We start from the raw sequence: 19,082 nt of genomic DNA, 5'->3' as shown, positions 1-19,082 counted from the left end.
CAGAGGCACAAAATGTGTTATGAGAAAAATGTATTATATGGTATACAGATGCCAGTGTGTTTAAATAGTGTGGATTTTGGTGTTGTTCCAATTAACACAACACACACAAGATAAGAGAACCAGGTAGTCAATTTTATTAAAAAAAGGCCAGCAAAAACACAACTTTTAAAAAAGAGGAAATGAAAGCGAAAGTATGCTAGTTTACCCTCATCTGGTTGCAGACTGAGTGAGCACATCACCAGGTAAGTTGTGATAATGAACTTCCAGGCCAGTACAGCCATTATTAAGCATGAATATAGAACTTTCAATTGTATTTCATAGCAGCTATTTTAGGGAGCTACACAAGCGTGCTAAATCCATTATGTGTTGCTGTGCAGTCAGTCTCACTGTGTGCCACTGAAGACACATGACTTGAACTAAATTAAATTAAACCATACATAATGTCAAAAGATAAATGAAAAAAAAATGCATGTGATGCTCTGAAGCAGTGGTTGTTTTGTGTTATGACTTCTGCTTGTGCTCAAAGATAAGGAAGACCAAATGCAAAAAAGTTTTTTATTTTGATGAATGAAAAGCAAAAGTGTGCCATGTTAACAGAAAGGTGAAGGCACAGGTGCATGTTCAGTCATCTTGTAATGCTTTATGAATGAGGCATGCAGGTGTGTGTCAGAGCTGTGGTTAGCAGGCTTGCATTTAAAGAGGGATCGGATGAGGTGTTCCAGCGAGAATAAACCTGCCGTGGACAGGCAGCAGGAAGAATACTGCACTGCATAACTGCCATCTTCAACGGGGGACCAGCAGGCAATCACGGTTCCCATTTATTAACCAGTTACATCAAAACCAACTAAAGCAAGAAAATAGCCCATTCATCACAGCTACGCAGGCCAAGGACTTTTGAACAACAACCTGGGGACTGGCACCTGTGTTGGGAAAGTGACTGAACAAGACTAGGTCAAAACCATAGAAATAGAATGAGAGTATAACGGACATGTTGAACTGTTTGCCATGGCCATTTGACTAGTTCAAGAGAAAATGGCGATTGTGGTTAGTTGTTATGGTGACAACACATGCCAGTGGGGCGGTAGAGTGTATCACACTCACTAGATTGAGAACTCCGTATTGGCCTTTATGATTATTATTATTATTATCATTATCATTTGAGGACTTACCAGTAGAAATAGGAAGCAATTAAATCCAGCAATCCTCAATTACTCTTAAGCAAGGCAATGGACATAGTGCACAAAAGATGCCTCTCCATGCTTTGTACTACTCTGCTCCAGGGGTGATTCCAAGATTTTTCAAGTGGATAGGATAGAACAACACAATGTAATTCTGCTAAATAAAACATCACATTCATTATTAATATCACTAGTTTTCATTTTAAACAAATTGTATATTTGAATGATATACACATTTTATAAAGGCTCAGTCTGCCACTTTTTCAAAAACCAATTCCAGTGCTGGTTACCTGGTATCAGAATTTTGGATAGCCATCATGGAAACATTAATTGATCATATGACAAGGGCTGGTAAAATTGGCAGAACATGCAGCCAATCAACAGTACTCTGATCCAACGTTTGTCGCAAAACCTCACCTCAGTGAGTCTGCGACTTTCTCGCAAGTTGGTTTATACTGAAGTTTATGCAGAAGTTAGCCTGCTACAACAGTCAAAGTTCTTTGCAATGGCCACAATACACATAAAAATGGCCGCCGCTCTGACCATCCTGCTATGTTGAATGTCATGTATTCTACTCTTATTCTATTTCTAGAGAGAGAGAGAGAGAGAGAGAGAGAGGATTTCTCAGAACTCAGTGAGTGAAGTCTGCTCTTCAAATGACTGAGAGGACAAACAGAGCAGAACAAAGCCATAACAAAGCATCACAACACAAACAGAGTGGAGAGCATTGTTTCCTGGCTCCAGGCACCTGACTACCCTCTCAAAATGGCATAGGCAGCCAAACCGGTTAATGCACATCACTGATTTTGAGGGCCTACGAAACACATAAGTTGTGTGTAAAATATTTTATATTTCAGAAATATGCAGCACTTGCATTTCCAGACTTTATGAAGTCATACCACTTAAGATAATTGCTAAGGAATTAATGTGCCAGCAGTGCAAAATCAGTGTATAATATAATCGCATTAAATTAGTTTTTTTAATTTGTTGGGCATTTCTGCCTTTATTCAATAGGAAAGCTGAGATATGAAAGGGGAGAGAGAGGGGGGAAGACATGCAGGAAAACCATCACAGGTCGGACTCAAACCCTGAACTTTCTGCATCAAGGAATAAACCTCTACATATGTGCACCCGCTCTATCAACTGAGCTAATTCAGCCACATTACATTTATTTTAATAATTTTACCCATGCTATTACACTGCATTGAAGAAAAGCGCCAACAGGATAAAAACATGCTTACTCTTCTAATATCACTAGTTTTTATTTTAAACAAATTGTATATTCAAATGATATACACATTTTATAAAGGCTCAGTCTGCCACTTTTTTAAAAACCAATTCCAGTGCTGGTTACCTGGTATCAGAATTTTGGATAGCCATCATGGAAACATTAATTGATCATATGACAAGGGCTGGTAAAATTGGCAGAACATGCAGCCAATCAACAGTACTCTGATCCAACGTTTGTCGCAAAACCTCACCTCAGTGAGTCTGCGACTTTCTCGCAAGTTGGTTTATACTGAAGTTTATGCAGAAGTTAGCCTGCTACAACAGTCAAAGTTCTTTGCAATGGCCACAATACACATAAAAATGGCCGCCGCTCTGGCCATCCTGCTATGTTGAATGTCCCTTCTACTCTTATTCTATTTCTAGAGAGAGAGAGAGAGAGAGAGAGAGAGAGATATTAGATAGATATATTATTCTATTTCTATGGTCGAAACTCTGCATATGGCTGTGTATGGTTAATGTGCTAAATTTAGCTAAATTGTTACACTGTCACACACAGTCAGTGGTAGTGTCTATATATACAGTATATCAGGTTGTTCCTAGTCTTGCTTTGCCAGACCTTCCTCCACAACGCTGCGGAGGAGGGTTTGGCTGGTGCACACAGCATTCCGGGATGGGAGAAAAATGTGCTCTGGTTTATTCGCATTTCTTTAAACCAATCAAAATAGTCATGGGCGATGCTAAGCGCTGCACGGAGCCCCGGTGCCGCTGAAAAATAGCCTCAGGAAGGAACTTGTTTTGGTGGAACGTGTATGTTCAAAAGTTGTTTTAGTCGTGCAACAGAAAACTCAGATTCAACAGATAGTCTAGCTAGCTGTCTCAATTTACCCTGCAGAGATCTGAGGAGTAGTTAACCATAGTCATCATAAATCGGAGTTTAGAATTCCAACACAAAGAAAGTGTTAGGTAATGGAAATCCGGTCAAAAAAAGGACATACGATAGAATTTCCGGCGGCAACAGGGCAATCCCGGAAGTGGAAGGTCGTGGATATAGACTAGGTCAGTGGTTCCCAACCTTTTTTACTTGTTTTTTTACCCCCCTACTCATGTCTAAGAAAAGCTGAGCCCCCCTCCCCCCAAAAAAAAGTGTCCACCATGTTTCATTCATAAAATAGTGATGCCGTGGCGGCAGGAAAAACGAGGATGATAGCAGCTAGCAGCTGACCTGATGACAGCAAGGGTTTGGCCTACTAAGTAGCCTGCCTACAATTTTAAGCGAGAACAAAAATATATAGTTTTTATACAGACTTTTGTATACATTATATATTCTAGTGTATTATCATAATTTGTTTAACATGTGCAAATATTTTTTTTTTACTTCAACCTCAAACCAGATAAAGACTTGCGCCCCCCCTGTGATCTTTGCCGCCCCCCTGAGGGGTGCCCGGACCCAAGGTTGGGAACCACTGGACTAGGTAGTTAGTAGTAGTAAGTGTACCGAAGTAGCATATAGCATGAAAGGTCCACATAACCACTGCTCTCAGACAAAGGCCACTTCAAGACCTTATGACGCAACCCATACACTGCCATTGCTATACAAACGAAAGGGATAATACACATCAGGACAGAATTGCATTAAACAAAGTACACATTGCAGCATATTCTTTTAATTTCAGGATTTCCCGATGGCATATATATATATATATATATATATATTTTTTTTAATACAGCATAGTAACAGGATAGTAATACAGAACAATCACAAGTAATGTTATTGACTGACAAACTCCTAAACAAATAAGGGAACTTGTTTGGTGGGCACACAAACTAATATAGCATAATTCCTGTTAGACTGCAGCCTATGCTCACTTTAAAGCTGCAATTTGCCAAGATGTATTTGGAGCTGCAACTCCTATTAAAGCAGCTAAGTTTTTTTCTCTGCAATGCGAGTTAACTTTGCATCTATTTTCACAAACGCTTCATTGGTGACCAACGCTCTTGCAGTTTTGGGAATAAAATACGGCCACTGATTTTATACAAGGTTAGGGACAGTTTGTATTGCACGAAATCTTCAGTGTCTTATTTTCATTTTCTCTTCATAACATTTCTTGGCATCAATTTGGCAACTGTTTGTGCCTATTTTAAAAGAGCAACAGCAAATAGGGAAACTCCATTACTCTACCAACCAATGGTGTAACTTCATCACTCAAGTCAGGGACAGAGTTTTGCATTTATAGGGTTGGCCCCACTTTGTTGTGGTCCAGCCAAAAATAATGTTACATTCAGTATTCTCATTAGATTACATTACACAGAATAGGCCAATGTAAGGCCAATTTAACCTTGACTATTCAGAACACTATGGTGCTATGGAAATGTGACTCTTTGATGACTGCACAGTAATTCATATCCATTTGCCCCATGAGTTTGCAGACCTACTGAACTTTTTGTGTCACCATAAGTCATGCATCAACAGACTTTGCATTGTGTAGTAAACACAAATATTATATAAATAGTAATAAAATGCACAGTGTCATCTCTGTCTTACTGATGTTGACATTGCATAAAGAAGTATTGCAGCTGTTAGACTCCCTCCAGCATACTAACATACAGTACATGCACACAGAAAACAAAACTGCTCACATGCCTTATGATCAGCTGCACAGGTCTTATGCTTTCTCATCAAAGGCAGCTGTTTTAGTGGCTAAAAGGTTGCTTCCTGCTTCTGACTAGCTTTTCCCTGGCTGTCAGGCAGCCAGGGGATGAGCCAGAGAGGTTACTGAAAGACTTGAGACTGTCTGGTCAGTGTCACATAATGACAGAGCTTTACTGGAATCAAGCAGATTGATTCTTACAATAATATCCGAAACCCCATGAGTGAAACAGTAGCTAATCCCCAGATCTGTGCTAAATCCTGCTACTGTGTCAAGATTAAGCAGTTAGAGTGAAACTGTGATCAAACCTCTTTGCCGACTGTCCATACAAACCATATGCAATTTATCAACAAACATTTTTTTTTTTATTGTATAAAAAATTCTTACACTAACTGTGATTAGACTAAGAGGTGTATAGACATCAGCTGATAAAAACAAACATCAAAAACAGCCTTGTGAGATTCCTGGGACGGAAAGTTGCCCTCCGAGCAGAGAAGAAGAAACTCTGCTGGAGAGACATTATTCATTTATGTGATGCCACAAAGGCACTGAATAAGCAATGCATTAGTGAGACAATCTGAGGCGATCAATACGCATGCTTTCCTCAACTACAGTTGTCTTCAATAGCTTATACAGTCACCACAAGGTCACAGATAAGACTTGTATGGACAGAGCTGATGTCAAAAAAGTCAAAAATGGGAATTTGACTAATAGTTGATGATTGCACTATAAGGTCACAAATTACTACATGGAAAGCTTTAATTCCCAAATGAAGGCATATATAACAGAAAATCTAGTGCTGGGGCAGACTACCTCTTTCAGATAGACATGATTGTTGGCATTTTTTCCACACAGGGCAGTGATATGAAATGTACCAGGGAAGAACAGGCAATGTAAAGATTAAAATGCTCTTAAGTGGATTTGCACACATGAATAAGGCACCTATAGGGTCAGCAGACCCTATAGGTGCAGTTCAGATACAGTTCAGATACATGGGTTTGTGTCGATAATTTGGAGCTGTGTTGATGTTATTGAGCTACAGCGGTGCATCAGCACTACTGACATTTCCATGGGTGTTAGCATTTCTTTCTCTGTTTCAACTGTCAACAGCGTCGCAATGAAACATATATATTATATAATCTGCAACTGCAGAAAAACTTAACATAAGAACGGCACTCTTAAGAGCAGACTTAAGTTTCATTTCAGTGTGACATCTACAAAAGTATATCACAAAATAATTTCTGTGTGATGGTTAGATACTGGATATATTAGCACTGCTTGGTTAGTCATTGACAAAGCAATTACAGTGTTCAGGCTGTAATCACTGGAGGTTTTTAAATATTTAATCGTGAGCAGACATCTTCTAGCAGCTCTTGCCTTTTAATAAAACACTGTAGCTGTAAATATTCCCAGGACTTCCAATTTACAATTTGCTTATTTTGAAAGAGATCAAACCCCTAAGTATTCTTTATTGCTTTGTGCCTGATTAATGGATCAACAAATGCAACCAAAATTGGATTCACCTGCAAACAAACAATTTTTTGTCAAGTTTTCAAGTTTGCTTGAACTTAATTGAATAAACCAAATAAATATTAATTAAATAAAATTAGAATAATTGAAGAGAGTAAGAATAACAGTATTGTGTCAGTAGCATCAAACAAAAGCAACAGATTACAACCTTGCAAGAATTAATCTAAAAGTACAAGCCTTTCATTGGAAAGAAATATTGGATTTTACTTTCATTCTAAACAAAAATTCCATTATAGCCTCAAGTCATGAGTTTTCAATCTTTGCAGTAATAAGCTAAATATTGTGGACCAAAACGTCTTTGCACATGAATCAAATTAAGTCTTTAGAGCTCAAACTCACTTTAAGCCTCATGAGCGAGATAGCCATATGAAAGTAATCTGTTGGAATCATAGTGTGAGTTGTATTTGTTTATAGTTTGTATGTGAACATTGTGTGGAGATAATGATTATGGCCATTTACAGATTTCACATAGTCCTTATAATATAGGCCTATGTAACATTTTATTATTCAATTATTTGTATTGGTTTCTTCTGAACAAACAAGAACGGAACGGAATGAACACAGAATGAGGCGTCTTGCTAACAATGATGAAAATGCCAGAGCGTGAGTCTGGGACTGAGGGAGACCCAGATTTCTTCGAGCCACACCAAATATTGCCAACTGCTGTTCTGGGTCTATGGCCTTATTGCACATGAATGAAAATGTCTCGAAGATCTTGTCCCAAAATTACTTCATCCTTGGGTTTGCATGAAAAAATTAGTGAAAGAGAGTTGCTGGGTCCCAGTCACAACGTTGACAGGTTGAATCCAGTTCAGGAAAAAGTTGAGCAAGTCTGCTCCTAGACAGGTGAAGTCTGTGCAGAATTTTAAATTGGATAACGTCTAACACATATAGAGGCTGACTAAATCCCAGCCACAGCCAACCTCCAGCTTTCCTCTGAATACCTTGTACCAAAATCCTCCTCCCATTTTGATCTGAGGTGGTCCAGGGAAGGCAAGGCCACCGACAATAATAACTCAAAGATTTTGGATATTGAGTTTTGTTCCCTACGCAACGTTTTCATGGACACCCTGCAGCCAATCAGAATCTAGTATTCACCCAAACCATGGTATGAGCACTTATTTTACCATATACCTACCATATGTTTAGTGTGGGAAAAAAGAAACTTAATTCATTCTGGGGGGTTTTCGCAGTTGATAGAGGGGGCATATATATATCTAGCTAAAATATTATTAAACTCAGCTGTGTAAACTTGAGATTTGTAATATTTCACCTGCATACTGTTTAGCTGCACGTAACATGTAGCAACTTGTTAAAGGGCTGCAGTTACAATTCAGAATAACCAGGACATTTCTCATAAAATAAATGGTGCCATAACTGTTATGTTGTTAAAAACATTTATATATTTTACAGACAGCACCATTGTCAGCTAGGAGCAGTAAAAGCAGTTATATAACCCAACCTTTTTTGTACAAGTACTATTTAATCATGCTCTCTTGTTTGTGTTCACTGACTTATCCCAACTCCAATCTACTTGAGGACGCCTACTGCCTCAGAGTAGAGCCGAGAGGAGTCTTAAATCAGTTAGGCTAGATCTACTGGAAAGAATACTGGATATGTTACCAGTCTGGCAAGGTTTCCAGGAATTCCTACATCTAGCATGAAATACTGCACACCATGGGAGTTTTTGATGAAATGGAGCTGGCTACTTTTGTGATTATAACATTAATCTGTCAAAATCCTTTTGCCACCCTAAACATGGGAACCATGAATAAATAAATAAATGGTCTGTTGTCCTTTAACTCCTTTCAATATGCCTGATAATCTTTTTACCACACCGTATTTACTGTATGACTAGATACATTTGTTCTAACTAAGAACAAATAGGTAATGGCATGGTGAAATGATTAGTAATAGTAGCAAACAAGGTGGATGTATTCCAATTCCAAAGGCCAAAACTAAGATTGACTTACTGTGATCAGTATTGAATCACAGTAGCCTACATGCAAGCCAGAAATCCAGCTCCACAAAACAGTTTATGTTTATGGTAAGATTTCTGACTTTCCAAAGGACATAAAGAACTGTAAATCATAGGTGGGTGATCTGCAGGGCACTACACTGTATTTTCTTTTGTGTCCATAGACTGGATATACTGCAACAGTATCATTGTCGAATCTGGGACAGAAGGCAGACCGTCAATTTCATGCTTCTAGCAGCAGAATGATAGATACATGTCAGCCAATGCATGTTGCTAACACATATCCTGTAAATAACACTATATAATGTGATGCTTTTGAAAAATACACTGTCTTGTTGCTAGTAACCGAAATACATGCTTTTACTGTCTCTCAGTGGAATGAAATAAATTAAGTCTTCCAACCTAGAAGGCCTGTGTCTGTGTGATGAGTCAGAGCTTTGTGGTTGCCACATCCTAGGTCAGAATCATGAGATATAGGTCGCAGGCAGAGTGATCATCATCATCACTTTTCAACAGTTTGCACCACTTTATGCTAGATTTAGCATTTGATCCTAAAAGAGCTGCATCCGTGCTAGCCTTAATGTTCCTACAATAATTCAGTCTATTTTCCAACACTAAATTATGTATCCTTGTATGTCACCTGTTCTTTGAGAATAAATTGAACTATAGAATAAAAATTGAACAAGCTGGGGACCTTGTCTTCAGGCTGAACAAGGATCCCTAGTTAACCACATTTACACAGTAAATACTTATAGTATAACAGTATTTTGTGTTTTTTATTTTCTGTGTAATTATTTTAAGGACCCCCTCGAAAATGAGATGATTCATCTCAAGGGGTTATATTTCTAATAAATACTTTGAAAACATATTTTGAAATACACTTTTAAATGGGCTGTCAAAAAGTCTCAAGAATGAGCCTGTCAGCAACTTTGTCTCTAGGATTTCTCAATAAGAAGACTCCTGGGAGAAGGTTTCTGAAAGCCTCTAATATCAAGGCAAGGCAAGACAGCTTTATTTGTATAGCACATTTCAGCAACAGGGCAATTCAAAGTGCTTTACATAAAACATTAAAGAGCTATTAAAAATCTGTCAGATAGCACCTTCACTTCAAATTCATATGCCAGGTGACATTGTAACTAATGTATTACCCAGGATTCTTGTCACAATTTAAAGTGCCCATATTATGAAAAAATCACTTTTTCTGGGATGTGGGGTGTTATTTTGTGTCTCTGGTGCTTCCACAAGCATACAAACTTGGGAAAAAAACATCCATGCTGTTTTGAGTTAGATACGGGTTTCTGAATGTGTTCTGCCTTCAGTCTCCGGGTGAGCTGTTCAAAATCTTCAAAATCTTTTTACGTCACTAGCTGAAACAAGGTGGCTAACCGTAGCATGCTAGCTCGTTCTGAATGGCAAAACACTGCTACAACACACTAGCTTGACATTGTCATACTCAGATTCTAGTCAGGATGTTAGTCTGAAACCGCTCCATTGGGCTGTGATTATGGGGCGTGTTTCAACCGAACCAGGAAAGAAAATTCCTCTGCACTCATTGGATAGACCTACAACCAATCAGAGCAACGGAACTCAACTCACCTGTCAACAGACGAGATGGTGTTTTGTCTCCATAGAGCTCAACAGTCCCGCCCACAGCGTGTTCCGGAAGTAAAAATACAATGCAATTTCTCCATTGACAAATTGGAGTATAAGCCATAAAATCATAACCGTTGATGGTAGACTTAAAACCAGCATGCCGACATGACTCAGCGATTGTATATGCACATATAGACACCACAAATCATCACTACCCTTGTTTTGAGATAAATGTCTTTTATTCGCGATGTCTTGGATAAGTACTTCATTACCCACAATCCTGAACAATCCCACAATCCCACAGTGATGCCTCTGATTGGTGGAACTCATGCTGGTGAGGAGGGGGGTTGTCAGTACCCGATCTATGCTGGCTGCGCAATCCGTCACAAGGATTTACGACACTGCACGAATCACGATCTGTTCCACGCTTCTGACGTTAGCGTCTGCCGGGAAGCTAACGTTAGTTTAGCTAACAGCTAATTCGGCTAACCGCTAGCTGACAGCTTGATTCAGTCTAAAATAACGTTAACTCAAACTTAACACTGGGTAAAGCCGCCTACAGCTAACGTAACAGCCGTTATATATGTTAACGGTTATTTTCAGGTTTTATTTTGAGGGTCTTTTAAAGTTATTACATGCTGTCTAATTCAGCGGTTAGCTGAATTAGCTGTTAGCTAAACTAACGTTAGCTTCCTTTCTTCAGTGGTGCGCGGTGGTTTATGGGATGAGTAGTTCCTTCGCTCTGAGATGACAATATGTACACAGTCTTGTACCTTTTACTTTTTTGGGATGTTCTGCTCATTTTTTTACTCAAAATGATACGTTGTATGCTTATGAGTCACGTACCATCTGGTTAGCCTAAGGCATGGTCTAAAACTCTTTATATACGGATTTTTCCAGACGTCAATGGGAGAAATGAATGGGAAATTTACTTCCGGAACCCAAGGTCTCTCAGAGGATGGGCGGGACTGTTGAGCTCTATAGCAACAACTCTTTGCACAATGCACTTCCGTCCTAACTCCCAACTTGAAGCTGGATATATCATTTGTTTCCTGTAAATATAAATGTGGATAACGTTAGTGATAGTGAGATGATTGCTACAGTTGCATTTCTAGAGATGAAAAGGCGAAAACACGTTTTATTTCTCTGATTCACGGCTTTGTTCTAACGCCGCTGGGCGCTCCCTCTCTTCAGTCTCTCTCTATCTCTCTCCACCATCTAGCTAACGCTACCGTGCTTTCGGGCGGCTCCGCTCTGTCTAAAACTGCCATTTCGTAAAGCTGTTTGTAACGTAGAAATAAAATGGATTATTGATAATTTTAGTTTTTAGCTGACTTTACCAGCTGACTTCTCTATTGGCTGTTGAAACAGCTGAAGTCTCTTACGTTCTAAAACCAGTCTCTGTGACTTGAACAGTCGCAGTGACACCATCAGCTGTGTGTGTGTGTGTGTGTGTGTGTGTGTGTGTGTGTGTGTGTGTGTGTGTGTGAGAGACGTTATTGTTCGTTACTGTATCTGTCCATCATCGTATAAAGCCCGCCCTCACAATTTGATTGGTCCGAACAGCTCTTGTTCGAGCATAATTTAACCGAATGTCCCTATTCTGCTGGTATTCCATGCAAAGTTGGAAGTGTGCCCTCGTTTAGAAGAAGTCTCCCGGCTAATCCTGCCTTGTACTACCGAAGTTGTAGAAACAAACAGCTAGCTAGATGATGTGATCTTACCTAGCTACTGAGCATGTGCGACTGCCAACAAAGATGTTACAGCAGTGAGAGGTCTCACTCTGTAGCTAAAACAGAGACCTGAACACAGGGTGAAAAGAGGAGCTGCAGCAATGTGATCAGTACAACAAAAATATGGTGTTTTTTGAAAATTAAACCATGTAAACCTATTCTGGTACAACCTCAAAATACAATTATGAACCTGAAAATGAGCATAATATGGCCACTTTAAATGTATGTTGTAATTAAAGATTGTTTTGCGATGGAATCACACCAGCCGTGACAGGTGTCCCCAGGACCACACACACACACACACACACACACACACACACACACAGAGACTCATAATTTGAAAACAATACTAGCATCGTGGCTGGTAAATTAAAATCAGGGACCATTATTTGTGCTTGGAGTAAAATTATCCTCCAGAGTCTATGATCAGAACTCCATCCATGGCAACGGTCTGTTATACCTAGCAACAGTCCGTAGAATGCTGTGATTGACCAATCAGAATCGAGTATTCAACAAGGCTGTGTAATAAAGTAAATATTCAAACCTAGTTATTGTAAACACCTAATTTATTTCTCACAATTGTTTGTTCAACATTTCGTGCTATCACTTCATGTTATCACTACCGACATGCTGTCCTGAATGCGGCCTTCAGAGAAAGATGCCTGTATACTGTACACATGTGAGGACACTACTCATTCATTATGGAAAACAATGATGGGCAGTGTTCTCCACTCTACTCCCCCAAAACAGTAGGCTGTTTAAAGGGTGGAGATGGGATGGGGGGGGGTCAGTCCTCTCTATGCTAGATGCTTTTTCGTGATAATGTTCTGTTTAACGTTCCTGATCTCAATGGCTGTGTTCCCCCTTCTCCAATCCAGCGGGTCACACTGAGTCACAAGGCCAGCCAGTGATGACAATAGCATATTTGTGCACAGGCTGAGCTATGGGTAGGCTGTCTGATGTGAAGGGATAAGATGGCACAAAGTGGACACTAGAGTCTTGTGTGCGTGCATGCGTGCGTGCATGCGTGCGTGCATGCTTGCTTGGTTGCGTGCGTGCGTGTGTGTGCACTGGTGTACATGCACGTGTGAGTCTTTGGAAATCTATCTGATTCAAATCTTTTGCTTCTGGATCGCACAGATGTTTTTCTGCCGTCATGGAGATAACTTCTCACACGATAACGTTTATCACGTAGATCAAAGCAATTCAGGTTAGTACTATAAGCTGTCTATTCTTTATTCAAACACCCCAACGTTATATTAATTTGGGTCATGACAGATAAGATAAACGCTTTCTGCAACAGAAGGAAATTGTGGGTAACGAACACTTTCAGGCTTCTACAACCCAGAGACATTATCTGCAGTTGCTGCTCTGATAACTGCAACAGGAAAAGGAGAACTAATTCATACTGCAGCACATGCAACAGCCATTAACCAACACTTTCAGCACTGTAAAATATATGTTGTAAGAGACAATGGTGAAGTAGATGTAAAAGGAATAATAAAGAGGAAACTATCTTACATATTGCAGTGAGGCAGTTTGCCCTTAAAGTGATTTTGCAAGATGTACACCTAATGATGAAATCACCATCCAAAAAAAGCCACACCTATATATTTTAATTAAATTCTGTAGCCTATAATCTCGCTATATTGCCAAGCCTCCAACAGATGCCAGCCAACAATCCCAGCAGAGTTGGACTGTATGTATTGATGTAAATGATAAATGTGTGGGGAGATATGAGAAAATGTCACCTGTTCAAACAGGGAAAGGCCATTATACTGCATGTTAAACACTGGAAATCTGAATTGATTTCTCGACAAGACCACAGCAGTGGACTGAAGGAGTCACACCACCAGCTTCGCTCCACTTTCAGGTATTTTCTTGGAAAGGCAGACCTGCATGCCTCATCAAAACAAGCTAATTGTTGTGCTATAAACTTTGATTTTTTTGGCTGTACTCCAGAAAGCCTGAAGTAATATCACAGAATGTAAATGTAGATAAATACATGTAGGCATGCACACACACACTCCTTTCATTTCTTTCAGTATAGACCAACATCCCTCAACAGTGGGTTAGCACTCCCTCATCACCCCCCCGTCTCTTCCACCTCCTTGTTGTCATATGACCGCTGTTATGTGTTTGCAATGCAACACAAAGTTGCTCTGTTTGTCCCCTCGGCTTTGCCCTCTCAGATTTGAGTGCTGGAAGGAAGGCTCTCTCACTCTCCGGCCTCTGCCGGAAAACAGGCCCCTGTATGTGACTACCAGCAAAGATTAGAAAGGAGGGCAAAGAGAAAGAGAGGGATGAATTGAGCTGACGTTATTTCATGTAACACCCAAAGATAACTTAATCCTTACTCATTCAAATAGCCCCGCCCAAAGATTTTGTTCGATTCAGCTGACAGCTTTCCTCACTGATGCTTCACTGTTAAGTCATTTATTAGTCCTCTATACATCAGCGCCTGTCTTAAAAGAAATGGCTGCCAAACAGTCTCTCACAGCCGTGTGGAGATGACACTTTGTCCCAGAACCTGGCAAGGATTAAAGAACCCAAACAAACACAAATGCTGAGCTAGCTCAATCACAGCAATGCCCTGTCTGAACATACAGAGTGACAAAGCAGACCTGAACTTTATGGGCATGTTATTTCCTCTATGGTTATATTATAGGATATTTATTGACTCTGTAAGATCAATTTGAATGCTCATTTTCACAACTACTAAATGTACAAGACTCGTGGTAATTCTGGCACTCCCTCTCCAGGAAAGAAGTGACATGTTAGATTAATCATTTTATTAAATAGGCTGCCGAGGGAACTACTGTACGCTTGGCCCCCTTGGTACTTAACTGTAATAGAGCTGAGTTTAATTGTCCAAGTCGGCTGTGTGCTTACCTGAAAGGTTAAAGATGGCTAAAAGTGCATTGGACGGTGGCATTGGCCTCTTCAGTGCAAGAGCAACTACCTCAACAGCCTCTGTCACTTTAAAACCCAGTCTGTCCCTGCTGTCCCCTGCCATTATGTCACCCAGTGGAGTGGATGTAGGAAGTAACAAAGGAGGTGGAAGGAGGTCAACTCAGCATAGGTTTTGTCACACTATTGCTCTCGTTTTATATGCATAAAGGTTGCTTGAATGGCAGCAAAGTGCATTAATAACCATTGGAACAAAGAGAACAAAAACATTAGCTGTTGATGCTGTTGGAAGGGGCTTTATGCTTAATTTATTCTGATGTGTATTCTACTGGTTTCATAATTAATCTTGCGTTTTGTGTATTTGGCTTAACAAAACCACTTAGTCAATATCAGAGCAATTGTATTTTTTCCAATATTAGGTTAAAAAATTCAGAAAAAGGGTATGGTGACATTTTTCAGTGTGTACGCGTATGTGTTTGTTCGTATAAAACCTAGCAAATGTCCATTATGTAAGTGTGTGATTAACCTTTATATTTTGCAATGGACCTCCTCATCCATCATTTCAAAGCCAACGCCATCAGTGACCTCTTGACATTTTTTTGACAGGTTGCAGAAGAACTGACATTTTTTGACGAAATAATTAGGGTTGATTAGAGCTTTTGTCACAGTGGATGTGATCTTGGTTTGTCTTCTAGTGGTCAACAAGTGACTGAGACTGTAGTAGTTGGTATTAAGAGGAGAACAAGATCACACCTGGACAAAAGCATCAAAGACACTCTGAATTATGGGTGCAAAACACAGACACCATCTTGCCTGCAAAATGTTGTTTGCATGCAAAACATGTATTGTCATGCAACCAGTTCTGACTCTGGCTGTTATATTATAGGCCACATCAGTTGACTGCGCTTTAAATCATCTATATTTGAAAAACACATGGATGTTAATTCATTTGATTTATCAATAATGGTCATATGATATCAGAAATAGAAAAACGTGATGCATCTTAGCTAATGGTGAGTTACACATCCTGAAAAAATATGGTTTGTTTGCTGCAAAAACAAATTATCTGAATTCCAATCTGTCAGCAGTATACTATGACAGCGATCAATATTCCTATCCAGTTTTGCGTTTTCTCACAAACCCCAATCAGGCAACATTACACAGGTTTAGCAAAAGTATCAATCTAATATTCCTGATCCATTTTGGTATCAGTAGTGCTAAAGAGATAAAGGCATGGTGGAATGTATCCTCCATCTTTGCGTTTGATTCACAGATGTCTTCGGGCCTCGATGTGAGCTGCTGCTGGAACTATCACAGACACATCCAGCATTCTTTTACTGTCACATGCTCAGAAAAGTGCTGTCTTTCTACCACCATGAAATTATCACGGTCTTCCCCTGTCTCTTTCATCCAATCTGTTCCAAATCTTCTCTTTCCTTCTTGCTCTGTTTTGCTCTCTGCTGCATCAACCTCCGCCCCTCTGCCCCATCTGCCTCACTACTGTTAAACCCCCCCAGCCCCTCAACCCCTCCCTGCACTAGTTCTCTCTCTTTCTCAAGCATGTAACATAAACACATATACAGTATGCACAAATACATATGTTCTCCTGATGCTGCACAACAAATTCCAACCCGCATTGAAAAAACAGTAACGCTCTGTATACAATATGAAATTTGGCTTGTTGAAACTAAAAATGTAACAAATCATACTGTTTTGCCTGCTGGGTAATGAACATGCTCTGCTCTCTCCTTCTTTTCCCCTTGCACTCTTTCACAAGATTTACATTCATAAAAGGACACAAATTAACCAATAAATCCCTTCTCGAGATTATTAATGAATGCCGATGTAAATATCCCATGAGAAAAGCTGCCTTCACTGGCAAATCCTACAACATTCCTCTGCCGCTGTCAGGCCACAATTTGCCCGCTTATTCCAGTGCCCGCGAGCTCCGCAGGATTTATACACCTCACACTGCAAATTCACATTCAATGTCTGGTAAAGCCAGTTGTAAGTACTTATCGTGTGCTTTTACTCTTTCATTTGCCCTTTTTCAATTTCATAGCTTATGGCCTGGACAGAGCACAGACACATACACCGCAAACACACACACACACACACACACACACACACACACACACGCACGCACGCACGCACACACACACACACACACACACACACACACACACACACACACACACACACACACACACACACATGCATCTTTGATGCATCCTTCACTTGTCCAACATACAGTAATGTCATGAACTTAGCACTGCATTCAGATAAAAGCATTCTATAAGGATCGAGGATGCTCTGGGGAGATGATGAGTCAAATTGCAAGCATATGATAGCAGCGTCCGTTGGCACAGAGCTAGCAGGGTGGAGGAGGGGATTGGACAGGCTGCCTGCCTTGGTGCCATCTCTGTACATCACCTTCCCAATTTTATTAAGAAAACACATTCGTTCGCCACAGAATGGCTTAAATGAAATAGCATCTTGCCCCTTCTCTGTGTCCAAACAACATCAGCCTTGCTGTGATTATAGAAAAAAGCTTTGTGTCTGTTTGAGAATAGTCAGTCTTACCGTGTTCACAAGCAAGCATCCATTTACAAAGGATACTGCAGACAAGCCCTTGCAGGGAGAGAAAGGCTCTGTGCAATCCACCTTTAGTCCTGCTGCTTCATCTTCATATCTTTGTCATATTCACAGGGTCACACACACACTCATGTACATCTCTCTCTCTCTCTCTCTCTCTCTCTCTCTCTTTCAGTGCCCCTCTTTCTGTCTTATTAACGTCTGCGTTCTATATCCTCTCTTGTTTGCTCCAAGGCAGTTGAGACACTGCAGCGATGGGGGTGGAGGGCGTGTATATATGTGTGCGTGTGTTTGAGTGTGTCAGAGACAGAGAGGCAGAGAGAGGGAGTGCAGGACAGAAATGAAGGGAGGAGTCAGCAGGGATAGAGAGAGAAGGGGGAAATGGTCAGGATTAAATCATGAGAGTAACAGAGAGAGAGAAAAAAAACAGGCTCTGATGGGGCAGCTACATCATCCAGTGTATCTTTTTTTCATGTGTTAATGATAAAATATACATTGGCCATTATGGAAATGAGCCCTGCCCGCTAGAATGGAAGTGATACAATGAGTAGATCTGTTTCTTAAAGTATTATATGCTTGCTGACTGTCTAGCAGCAGGATTGGTTGTGATTTCATTGATGACTGAAAAAACATACAAGATAGGGAGAGAGGGAGGAGGAGGAGGGGACTGGAGAGGAGAGGAAGGGAGGGGATGGGAGAAATGACGACAAAGGAATGGGAGGGGGATTGGATGATGGTGTAATGCGTTGTTTCCGTGCCAACTGTTTCTGTGACAGTAGGACCACTTCCTTTATTGCTATTGGCTATAACCAAGAATTGATAGATGCTCGGACAAATGAGGCAGCATGCCATGGGGTGTGAATGGTATGGGTGTTTTATTTCTCTTGCACTTCTTGTTAGTCTCTGGGAACAACCAAAAAAATACATGTTTTGCCTTACTGCAGCCTCAGAGAACACATGCATAAACACATGGAAACGTAATGACCGCACTGCTGGAGCATGATGTGAATTATCGCTTTGTCATTATGGATGCCACCAGTGTGTAAAAAGACTCCTCCCTTCCTCCTGACACACACACACACACACACACACACACACACACACACACACACACACACACACACACACACACACACACACACACACACACACACACACACACACACACACACACACACACACACACACACACACACACACACAACAGGAAAAAAATCCCCAGATCAGGTTGCTCAGGGTGTGTAGTGTAATGTAATTGCCTGGACACCAACCTTGATATCATGAACCGTGAGATAACTAATCCGCTATAGACCAATGCAAGCGCACATCTGGTGGGGGTAAAGAACTTTGCCTCTCCCTGACCTTTCATCTAGCCCTTTTATTCCGGTCTGGCAGGCAGGTGGTGTATTGTCCCCATTCTTTCTACTTGTCACTTTCTCCCTCACTGTAATCATGAATTACCTTAAACAGACGCTCAATCTCAACATACAGTCTCTTCCTCTTTAGCAGCCGTTTAATACTGCAGAAATGTACATTTTCTCGGTTTCGCTGGTAGTGTAGGGTAAACTGTCTGATCTTCTCAAAAATGAGAATTGGCAAACAAACAGAATCCTCCAACCAAAGTGCACATAATGTTAAGTCAGGTGCATGAAACTGACACTTGACACAAAACCACCAGAAACCCCAC

The 19,082-nt window shown here is 40.4% G+C and overlaps 1 protein-coding gene across 1 annotated transcript in view; it reads right to left on the bottom strand.

The window, feature by feature from the left end:
* The window catches only part of gnaz (guanine nucleotide binding protein (G protein), alpha z polypeptide), a 32,811-nt gene extending 15,149 nt beyond the window's left edge, over positions 1-17,662 (bottom strand). Inside the window, exon 1 of the mRNA XM_078271111.1 lies at positions 17,384-17,662. The gene's annotated coding sequence lies outside the window, so the exon portion shown is untranslated. The remainder of the gene's footprint in view (positions 1-17,383) is intronic.
* Between the last annotated feature and the right edge of the window lie 1,420 nt (positions 17,663-19,082).

This window comes from Sander vitreus, chromosome 16 (assembly GCF_031162955.1).
Source record: "Sander vitreus isolate 19-12246 chromosome 16, sanVit1, whole genome shotgun sequence".
Lineage (NCBI taxonomy): Eukaryota > Metazoa > Chordata > Actinopteri > Perciformes > Percidae > Sander > Sander vitreus.
The sequence above is the reverse complement of the archived record's forward strand: the minus strand, read 5'-3'. Positions and strand labels throughout refer to the sequence as shown.